General features: G+C 43.1%; 1 long non-coding RNA gene across 1 annotated transcript; it reads left to right on the plus strand.

Moving 5' to 3' along the window:
• Positions 1-1,836: 1,836 nt before the first annotated feature.
• On the plus strand, positions 1,837-3,733 carry LOC146865488 (uncharacterized). Its single transcript, XR_014976646.1, has 4 exons — positions 1,837-2,081; positions 2,209-2,278; positions 2,378-2,451; positions 2,542-3,733. It is a non-coding gene; the product is annotated as an uncharacterized LOC146865488 (long non-coding RNA).
• Positions 3,734-9,391: the final 5,658 nt, after the last annotated feature.

Raw genomic sequence — 9,391 nt, forward strand, 5'->3', positions numbered from 1 at the left:
GTCAACTGGAACAAATCCTCCATTTACCCACTTCACAATGACCTCACCTCACAGGAAATCACTCTGGGTGGAGCTCCCCTCACCTGGTAAAACTTCGCTGTCAGTTACTCAGGAAACCGCCTATACCATTCCCCATCTGACCTCTTCATAGGTCATCTATGACCCGTATTAGCAACTTTGAAATCCCTGGTATCCATTTGGAAAAATGTGTCCGCTTGCTACGACAGGGAGGATCGCACTGTAAAGATGGTGCCTTCTGTACTACTTCATCAATCTCCCAGTGATACCACCTTACAGTTTCTTTTGAGAAGTCAACACTTCCTCTTCATTTGAGGCCTATTTTCTAGCAGCACAGCTACAGTTGGTGACTAGGTGGATAGCCAACCACAGTCTCAGGGAAAGATGCCAAATTATTCTCCACCCCTCACCTCCACTAGCATCAGAGGCTTCCGCTCCCACATTATTCACCAGACCCCGCGTTCGCTGGAAGTGCAAGTTGCCTACAAATGTATACCCAGAACACACTTTCTTTTATGGCACGTTCTTCTATATGCCCCAGGGTTCCCTCTACAGGGCCTCCCATGCTACCCAGGCACATACACAGGTTCGGCTCTATGCAGCTGGCAGAATTGCTCCATAACCATGGCAGGCGACCTATTTTTGGACAGTCATCTTCTCTCCTTTGAATAGCTGCAAACGGACTTTGACCTCCCAGCTGGGCAGTTCCTCATCTCTCCGCCAACTCCATAACAGTTGTCATACACTATGGTCGATCAGAGATGAAGAACATGCTACACAAGCTGTATTACAAGCACTCCTCACCAAAGAGGAGGGAGAGGGTGGTTACTTGATTACATGGCTCTATACGGAGATTCAAGGCCACGCCGGTATCTCTCTAGGACCCGTCCCCGCCAAATGGAAGGATGACATTGGGAGTGTGATGAACAACTACATGCAGAGGCACTCGTCAACAAACTTAAGGATAGGAGGTATCCACATAAACTGTTGAAACACTCCCTAAAAAGAGCATGGTTCAGTCACAGGGAACACCTGCTGACGAAGAAGACCAAGACTCCAACTGATCGCATTGTCTGCATGTCCATGTTTGGACCCTATAAAAACCATGTCAAAAAGATCGTATGCAGCAACTGGCATCTAATTGAGAGAACCAAACCCAACGTTGGGCCCCCACTATTTGCCTTGAAAAAGAACCGAAGTATTGGGCAACAAGTAACATGTTCGGCAGGCAATCTCAAAAAACCAACCACACTACGCACAATGCTAAACCTGCAGCCCATACAAGGACATCACAAATGTGGGATGTGTTCGGTATGCAACTCCACTGTTGAAGGGACTCTGTTAACTGATGGGCAAAGACATTGGTGCCATAATGAGTTAACGAACTGCAAATCTAAAAATGTGGTGTACGCCGTTATAAGTTTGTGTAAAAAAATCTACATTGGCAAAACCAGCCAAGAAGTGCGCCAGCGCATTGTGCAACATCGCTCTCGACTTAAGAACAACATCCTCACTGCTCCAATGGTCAAACACTTTGTGGCTTTAAAGCATACATATACTGAATGGACAGTTTTGTCTCTCATAACGAAGAATCATTTAAGAGGTGGTGGCCCTGAAGTGCATTTGGCACAGAAAGAGGCATTCCTTATTGTTAAATTCAGCACAGATGGATTAAATGAGCTTTCCCAGATCGCAAGTTTATAGAATGAAAAGCAACATGTTAAGTTCCTTTATAGATACACTGCACTATAAGTCCCACAATGCATTGGGGCACATGCCCTTGGGTTTTGTTCTTCCGGGTCATTTAACTAGCCGAGTTTCAGATCGCCTCCAAGCTGCTTGTGTGAATCAGCACAGCGCGATGAAATTGACAAGCTCTCTCCCGCTTTGAATCACAGCAAGTTATTTTTTGGCCTTCGCTTATATTATTAGACTGTAGGTACTTGATTGTAGACCAATTTAGTGGGTCTCTATTGTCGTCTGCAGGGACTTACAAGATTACCTCACATTGAGCCAGACCGGGTCGCATCTACGCCACATGGCAGCTTTCAGCCAGTTAAAAGGTAACGTTTGGGTCTTATTTCAGACGCTCAAGGCCAATTATCCGCCTCGCGTATGAACGTTTGCTCTGTAATGACAACAAATACAGGATAGAGTTCTAACATGCAAGTTATTTCTCTGTTGGTTTAGATTTCATTAGAAGAAACTTGAATTACATCATTAATCAAACAGAGACCCGAAGTGCCCGACTGCATAAAAGGTAGGAATATCCATTCCTCTCATTTTTAAATATACGCAGTTACATCGCGGTGACCCACACATCGTTTACAACTGGTTCTGATTTTTTTAATTTCTGTAGCCATTTGATTTGAAGAATAGGACTATTGTCTTCTGCACTCAGTCTGCCCAGATTCACTCAACGCTACAATTCAGGTATAGATACATATCAAATGGTCCTGAATTATCACTGTAACTGGTAACAGGGTAGGTCAAGTTTTACAGTACTGTTTTTTGTTATTTTAGAGCCCACGACCGAGTCCGAGTCCTGAGGAGAACCCCAAAATAATCAGGGGCTTGAAACGCGTTGACTCTCGAGCATGGGTTACCTTTGATGTGGTGTGCCATGAGGAAATTGGTTAAACTGTGTTTTCCTTATCATTGACAACACCTAGATACTTTGTGTAATCCCATCCTCTTATCACAGGCAGGACAGTAGTCATCAGTCTAACAATAAGACAGTGTCCGCCTGATGTCAAATTTTGAATTTAGGACTGGTCAATTGTTTTAGGCTTCTACATATTGTTTTGTTGTATCACTAATGCATTTAAGTGTCTTTGTGTATTTATTTCTTCACAAAGGTATTGTGCTATATGTATTTATGTGGACTATGTGTTGAAATGTGATTTGGTAAACATCAGGTAATTCAATATTGTATTACCCTTTTAAGACATGTAAAATTAATTACAAATGTCTTTTTGAAAAAAGCTAAACTAAGCTGAATAAAGCTAGTGAACTTTAGAATTGTTGGTCTAAGGTTCCTTTAGACTTAGATATAACAGTCTTCCTGGACACCGTGTTTGTTTTCTATTGACTCAGTGATCCAGTCCAGGCAGCTAAGGACCCAAGCCTTGCTTGTTTACACAATATACACTTGGGAGGCATAATCCCTTGGTATTTTTCAAGGTAAAAAAGGAACTCACCATCTACACACACTTTACTGGCCTGGCCTTCTTGCTAACAATTACATTGAAATGAAAGGTCCCAAGCCCCACTACTTGAAGCATGGCAAGGTGTAGGACATAAATGGGGGACAGCTGAAGGCACCACCCTCCTTTATGAAGAAGCCTCCACATCCGCAGGCGTCAGATATCCGCAGAGTGGGACACACTACTATCACAGTTCCTACATCTCATGTCCTAAGACAATCTCCCTCCGTGAACTCATCGCCCCAACACCTCAACCCTGAGAACCCACTACATTCAATATCCTCATTACTTTATATGCTTCATATCTACCCTCTGGCACATCACTTCCCACCTCCACATTCATCAATCCATGTTGCACAATCACACAATAGGCCTGCCCTCCTACCCTACCTTCACCACCTAAGTATGCCATGATCAACTGCCACTCACCCTATGTATTATTAGCTAGTCTCATATTATTTATTTCTGCGAGTCCTAGAAAACTGATTCCATTGCAATGTTATGTTTATACACAATGCAAAACTATAATAAAAATATTTTCCCCAAAATAATTGATGAAACCAAATGTTCTGCTATTCACACTTCTCCCAAAAGAAACGGTATCCTACTTGTGAAGGTTGGCTTAGCGTTGATTGACAGGAAATACCCCAAAACACAACGTGTATACATCAAATGTTATCAATTAAAATTTACCAATTTTGTAGTGGTATTTGGGCCTGGCGGCAGCTGCCAACCAGGGTAGCCTACTACAGCCCAGAGATTTCTAAACATTAGGCACTCAGGGGAGTCCAGGGTGGTGTGACGTATGTAGATTCCAGTGAATGTTCTTACTCAGAATGCCTTCACAACTTTGGCTCAAAATTGGATGTGGCCGAGCTTTGGAGAAAATGGTCACTTTCTAGATCCTCTGCACAAACCTATAATTAAATCCCCCTTAATCAGCACAACAATCTATCTCAAAATAGCATTGAGACATAAGTTGTTGATGAAGAGAATGCAAAGGCTATTGAGGCGAAGTATGCATGTTTAAATTGCTGCACATAGGGATGAAATTCACAAGGCTTAGATTTGTGTGTGGATCTCTGGGCTCCAGTGACGTAGGTGACACAGCTCGCCAGAGCAGCACTGAGGGCACGCAGTGAGGATTGAATCCTGCAGCGGGGACCTGGGGGATCAGGGCAGAATTTAAAAGTAATGTGTCCTGTGGAGCAAGGAGAGGGTCGCGTAGAAGATACTGGATCTTCTAGGATGCCAAACAAAGACAGGACCTAGGCCTAGAGTGGAGCACAAACCCCACCCAAAACCACACCACTGGCACCTGGTGTATCCAGCGGTTCCTAGCGGGGTTAAGTACTTCTGATTCACCATGTGGTCATGTTCTTTGCCAACGTTTCCTCAACTGGGAACCCACACAGTGCTCCCCCCCACTCTGAACACACAGGCGATGAATGGACATGTGTATACTAGGGGACTCACATGCCCATCTGTGTTGCAAACTCTGTTAAACCATTAGGGACCCAAAACACGGCAACAAGGAACAGTCTGACACCTGACTGACCTCACCCCATCATGGTGGGGCAGATGAGCCAGTAAGACACACAGGACCTAAGTGTAAGTTTACCTTTATGAATCAGGCCTACAGTAGGGAAAACCGTGAGGCCGCAGGGTAGCCAGAAGTTGTTGCAATACGTGTTCTGGCAGGCAACGGTGAGTACCTCCATCTGGCACTGGAGATGGGTAGCTGAGAGCACGCCCACTCCGGAGGCAGAAGACGCTGAGACTCAAGCAACATGATGGGGGGCCAGGAAGGAAAAGGAGATCAGCAAAATCATAAAATGGCCAAATATGCAGTGACTGTGGTGCAATCATATTTGACCTCTCAGACTGTTGAAGGGTTCATTGACCTTACACACAAAGGACTGCATAAAGAACCAGAGCCCTCTCTCATAAATATTATGGCAGCGATGCAAGGTATGAGATGCTCACTGGAAACGAAAATAGGCTTGGTGACAATGGAGGTCACCCTACTTGAGACAGGTATAAAAAAATTAATGATGGGGTTACAAATGTGGAAAATTCACTTGCTGATCTGCAAGATGAAACAAAGACTCATCGTGTAACAGTAAACTCCTTGTGAAGGAGAATGAATTGATACTGGCAAAACTGGAGGACTACACGGGGCGAGCGAGGATGAATACTATAAGAGTGGCGGGGGTCCTAGAGAGGGTAGAAGGACTCTTAATGCAGACTTTGAAACCTAAATCACTGTCTACATTTTTATCCATAGAGCGTGCACATAGAGCCCCAGAACTGCCGCCCTGTCTGTGGGATCCGCCAAGGACCATAATTGCATGCATCTTCGACTACCATGACCAGGAAGCCATATTCCAGGCAGCACGGCAGTAAAACCATGTATAACAGGAGAACAACATAATAAGAATTTTTTCTGAACTTCAAATTAACTTTCAGAAAAGCAATGTAGCTTTGATGAGGTGAAAAAAGAACTGAGAATAAGAGAACTCAAATATACGATGATGTTTCCCCTGAAACTTAGAATGCTGGCATAAGGTAAGACCTTCCACTCTGGATCATTGGAGGAGGCTTGGGACTAGTTCGAGGGTTGGCGTCCAGCTAGGTGTCCTACAGGAACAAATGGAGGAGCTACAACAAAACAGCCCCTGCATAAAGGCCAGCAGCGAGATCAACCATGGTGGGAGCAAGTGAATAGATCTTGTGAGCAACCAGTAGAAGAAACTGAGGTTACAGATCCACAATCGCAACATACCAGTGACACACCATGAAGTAACATTGGCAGACTGAAGCCCATAGAGTTGCACAAGCCCTGAGAAGGGAGATTCGGCCTACGGGCAACAGTCAGAAACGGACTGCACTCTGCTCCTTGAAGAGGGCATGATAAATAAGTGACAATCTGTGGTGGTAGATATACTGAAAGAGGGTAAATCATCGGAGGAATATGCTTTATAGGTTAAAGTGGTCCACCCAGATCAGTCTTGGTTTATGACAAACTGGGGGACTAAACTCCAACCTTCAGCACATATACGGAGTCCTGACACTGACTGAGCACATACAGGAGTAATCATTGATGATGTCACTAGATGCCATAATGGTATTTTACACTCTTGAGGGGTCTTATATGTTTGCAGACCTGACCAAACTGGGTTTTGGCCCCCAATGTAAGCAATGGATAGAACTTCTTTACCAGCAACCAATGGCTAGGGTGAAGGGTAATCAGGGCTACCCGTCGTCACCCATGATGTACACCTTGGCACTTGAACCCCTGGCTGCTTGAATCCGACAAGATCCACTTATCATTGGTCTCAGATGGAATGGGATTTGGGAGGAAAGAAGAAACTTATATGTAGAGGATATATGGCTTTATGTTGTGGAACCCGAATTGACAGCCTCAAGGATACAGCATTTATTCAGGAATTTTGGAAAATATTCTGGGTACAGCATAAACTAGTGGAAATGCCAGCTACCCTCTCACTGGAGAAATTCCTAAATTAACACCAGATTGCACTATGCCAATTGCCAGGGAGAGATTCAGATATTGAAACATCTATGTAACCAGAAATGAAGAAATTAAGATCAATTCCTTAGGAGAAACCTTTAACAATTGCTAGATAAATTCAAAAGAGACAGAAGATTTTGGCAGGCATTACCTTTGTCACTGTTGTGTAAGTCAGCAATGTTTAAGATGATGGCACTGCCCAAATTTCTATATGCCTTCCAGAATACCCACATACAAGCAGGCATCTTTAAAAGGTTAGATGTGGAAGTTCGACTTTTACTATGGGATGGTAGCCCTCACCACATAACTCTGCACAAATTGATGAAAGGGGTTTACGACCAAGTATACCTTTACTGGACATTAAGCTATATTACTGGGCCACACAACTCATGACAATACTGATTGGGTGTATTTGACACAAGACAAACTGGTGGTAAGGGTAGATAGACATGTAATTGCTAGTAGAGGATACCGTGCAGCGCTGTACAAAACATGACTACCAGGGGACTTACCAGTCCTCACCCAAGTCATTATATTGGGCTGGAGGGAGACAACACCATATTTGGGATGTAAGGGGAAACTAACATAAGAAACTCTGCTATGGGATAGCAATGCATTAAAAGAGGTTGGGATTTGGAAAGGTTTAACAATTGGGATCTAATTAGTATTTCAAAATTGTGAGATCTGTGGACCGAGGGAGACGTGGTTGCTTTTGAAACCCTCAGGGAAGAATATCAATTGGCAGAGTCTGAAACATATAGATACTGGTATTTTAGGCTTGCCTTGCCTTACAACAGTAAAAAGGGTCGCTACTAACAAAATCAACGCCCCTAGAGGATAGAGTACTGTCCGACCCCTTGACTAAGGGGGCTGTCTCCTTGATATATAGAAACGTAATAAATAATTTCCCAGATGTCCTCCAAAAATAGAAATTGGATTGGGAAAATAATGTGCGGGGGATTTGAGAAGGAAGGCATTGGGGGCCCCTCAAGAGATTGCAATAAATCAGGGTTCCGACTCATGCAGCTCTGCATTTTGTACAGGTCCCATTATTCTAGACTACTCCTGCACAAAATGGGAAAGAGTGTTTCAGAGACTTTGTAGGAGGCTGTTCAATAGGGCTGCTTTTTTCATACCATATGTTTATGTCCTAAAATACCTTGCTATTGGAATCATATTGAGGAATGCATGGCACAAGTAATGGGGAGGGCACTCAAACTTTTACTCAAGCGGTTCATACTTAACATAATTTTAGGAGAAGTAGAGATCCCCAAATATCTGAAGCTGTGAATGGCCTTAGGCCTGATTGTGGTGAAGAGAAACATCAATAGTCAGCCTTCAAAGACTGGGAGAGGCATGGTTTGGAGCATGCGTGCCGAAAAAGTGATATGTGAGTGGAGAGGATGGTCTAAGAAATGGGAGAAAAAATGGGACGTAAGGCTAATAAAAGAACCAAAAGATTGCACCACAAGAGAACGGAGGGAATATACTAATGTCTTGCTGGGTTACACAAATAGGTTGTCACCAATATGATGCTTGAAGCTTACAGTTGCTGGTGACGAATTGTCATGTTTGCTATTTATTTCTAAAATCTAATAAAAAGATTTTCTAAAAAAAAAACTGGCTAAAAATATGTCTTTTTGTCACATTTCTGTGAGGGATAGTTTCGGATTGTGCAAGGATCTAAATAATCCTACCATCCAGCATTTTTCCACCTCTCCAAACAAAAATTGTTTCCCACTTGTGTGGCTGGGCCTAGCACCCGCAACAGGAAAGGCCTCAAAACGCAATGTGAAGTAATCAGATTTTTGCTATCAAATTCAATCCATTTTGGCGATGTTGGCAGCAGCAGTATTTGGGGCCAGTTTTGCCGGCACCCATGGAAACCTACTAAACTCAGATATTTCTGAAAACTATATAACCAGGGGAGCCAAGAATTTGTTTGAACCCCACACAATCCAAAATTCCCACAATCTTCCCAATAAAAAGGGTACCCCACATGGGACCATATAGTCTTTGTATAGTCACAATTGTCATCCATTTCTGTCATGGGCACTAGGTCAAGCCACATAAGTTGAGTACTCTTTTTATACTTGCTTAGCATACGTAATCAAACAATAAAATTCTAAGATATTTTTAAGGGAAAAATTAGCACCACAGCTCCAATCCTTAACACCCAACAAGCAGGAAAGTTGAAGATATTACACCGTTCTAAAATATATTTTGTGTTTCTAGGACACTGCATTTTCCATTTCACACTTTCTTATTATCAGATGTTTTAGAAACTCAGACACTATTCTTTCAATCAGTGCTCTCCCAGGTTTGTCAAATCCAACTTCTCTTCCATGTAACATTTGAGGGTGACTGTTCATCTCTTTAATGGTTTAGACCAGTGCTACTGAAAGTACAGCCTGGGGGGCCACATGTAGGCTATCTGAATTTTACATGCAGTACTCTGGTCAACAGCAGCACTGGGCTACTGTTTACTTGACTCAGCACTAACATTAAAAAGATGTTAAACAGGCAAGCATATCTTTAAAGGTTAATTGGAGTTGGAAAGGAAATATGTAGGGGTTCCTGCTCTACCTAGCTTTAGAAACACCTTCATTTTTAAAGTCATTTTGCAGCAAAAGTG

Source organism: Triturus cristatus, chromosome 2_1, assembly GCF_964204655.1.
Source record: "Triturus cristatus chromosome 2_1, aTriCri1.1, whole genome shotgun sequence".
NCBI lineage: Eukaryota > Metazoa > Chordata > Amphibia > Caudata > Salamandridae > Triturus > Triturus cristatus.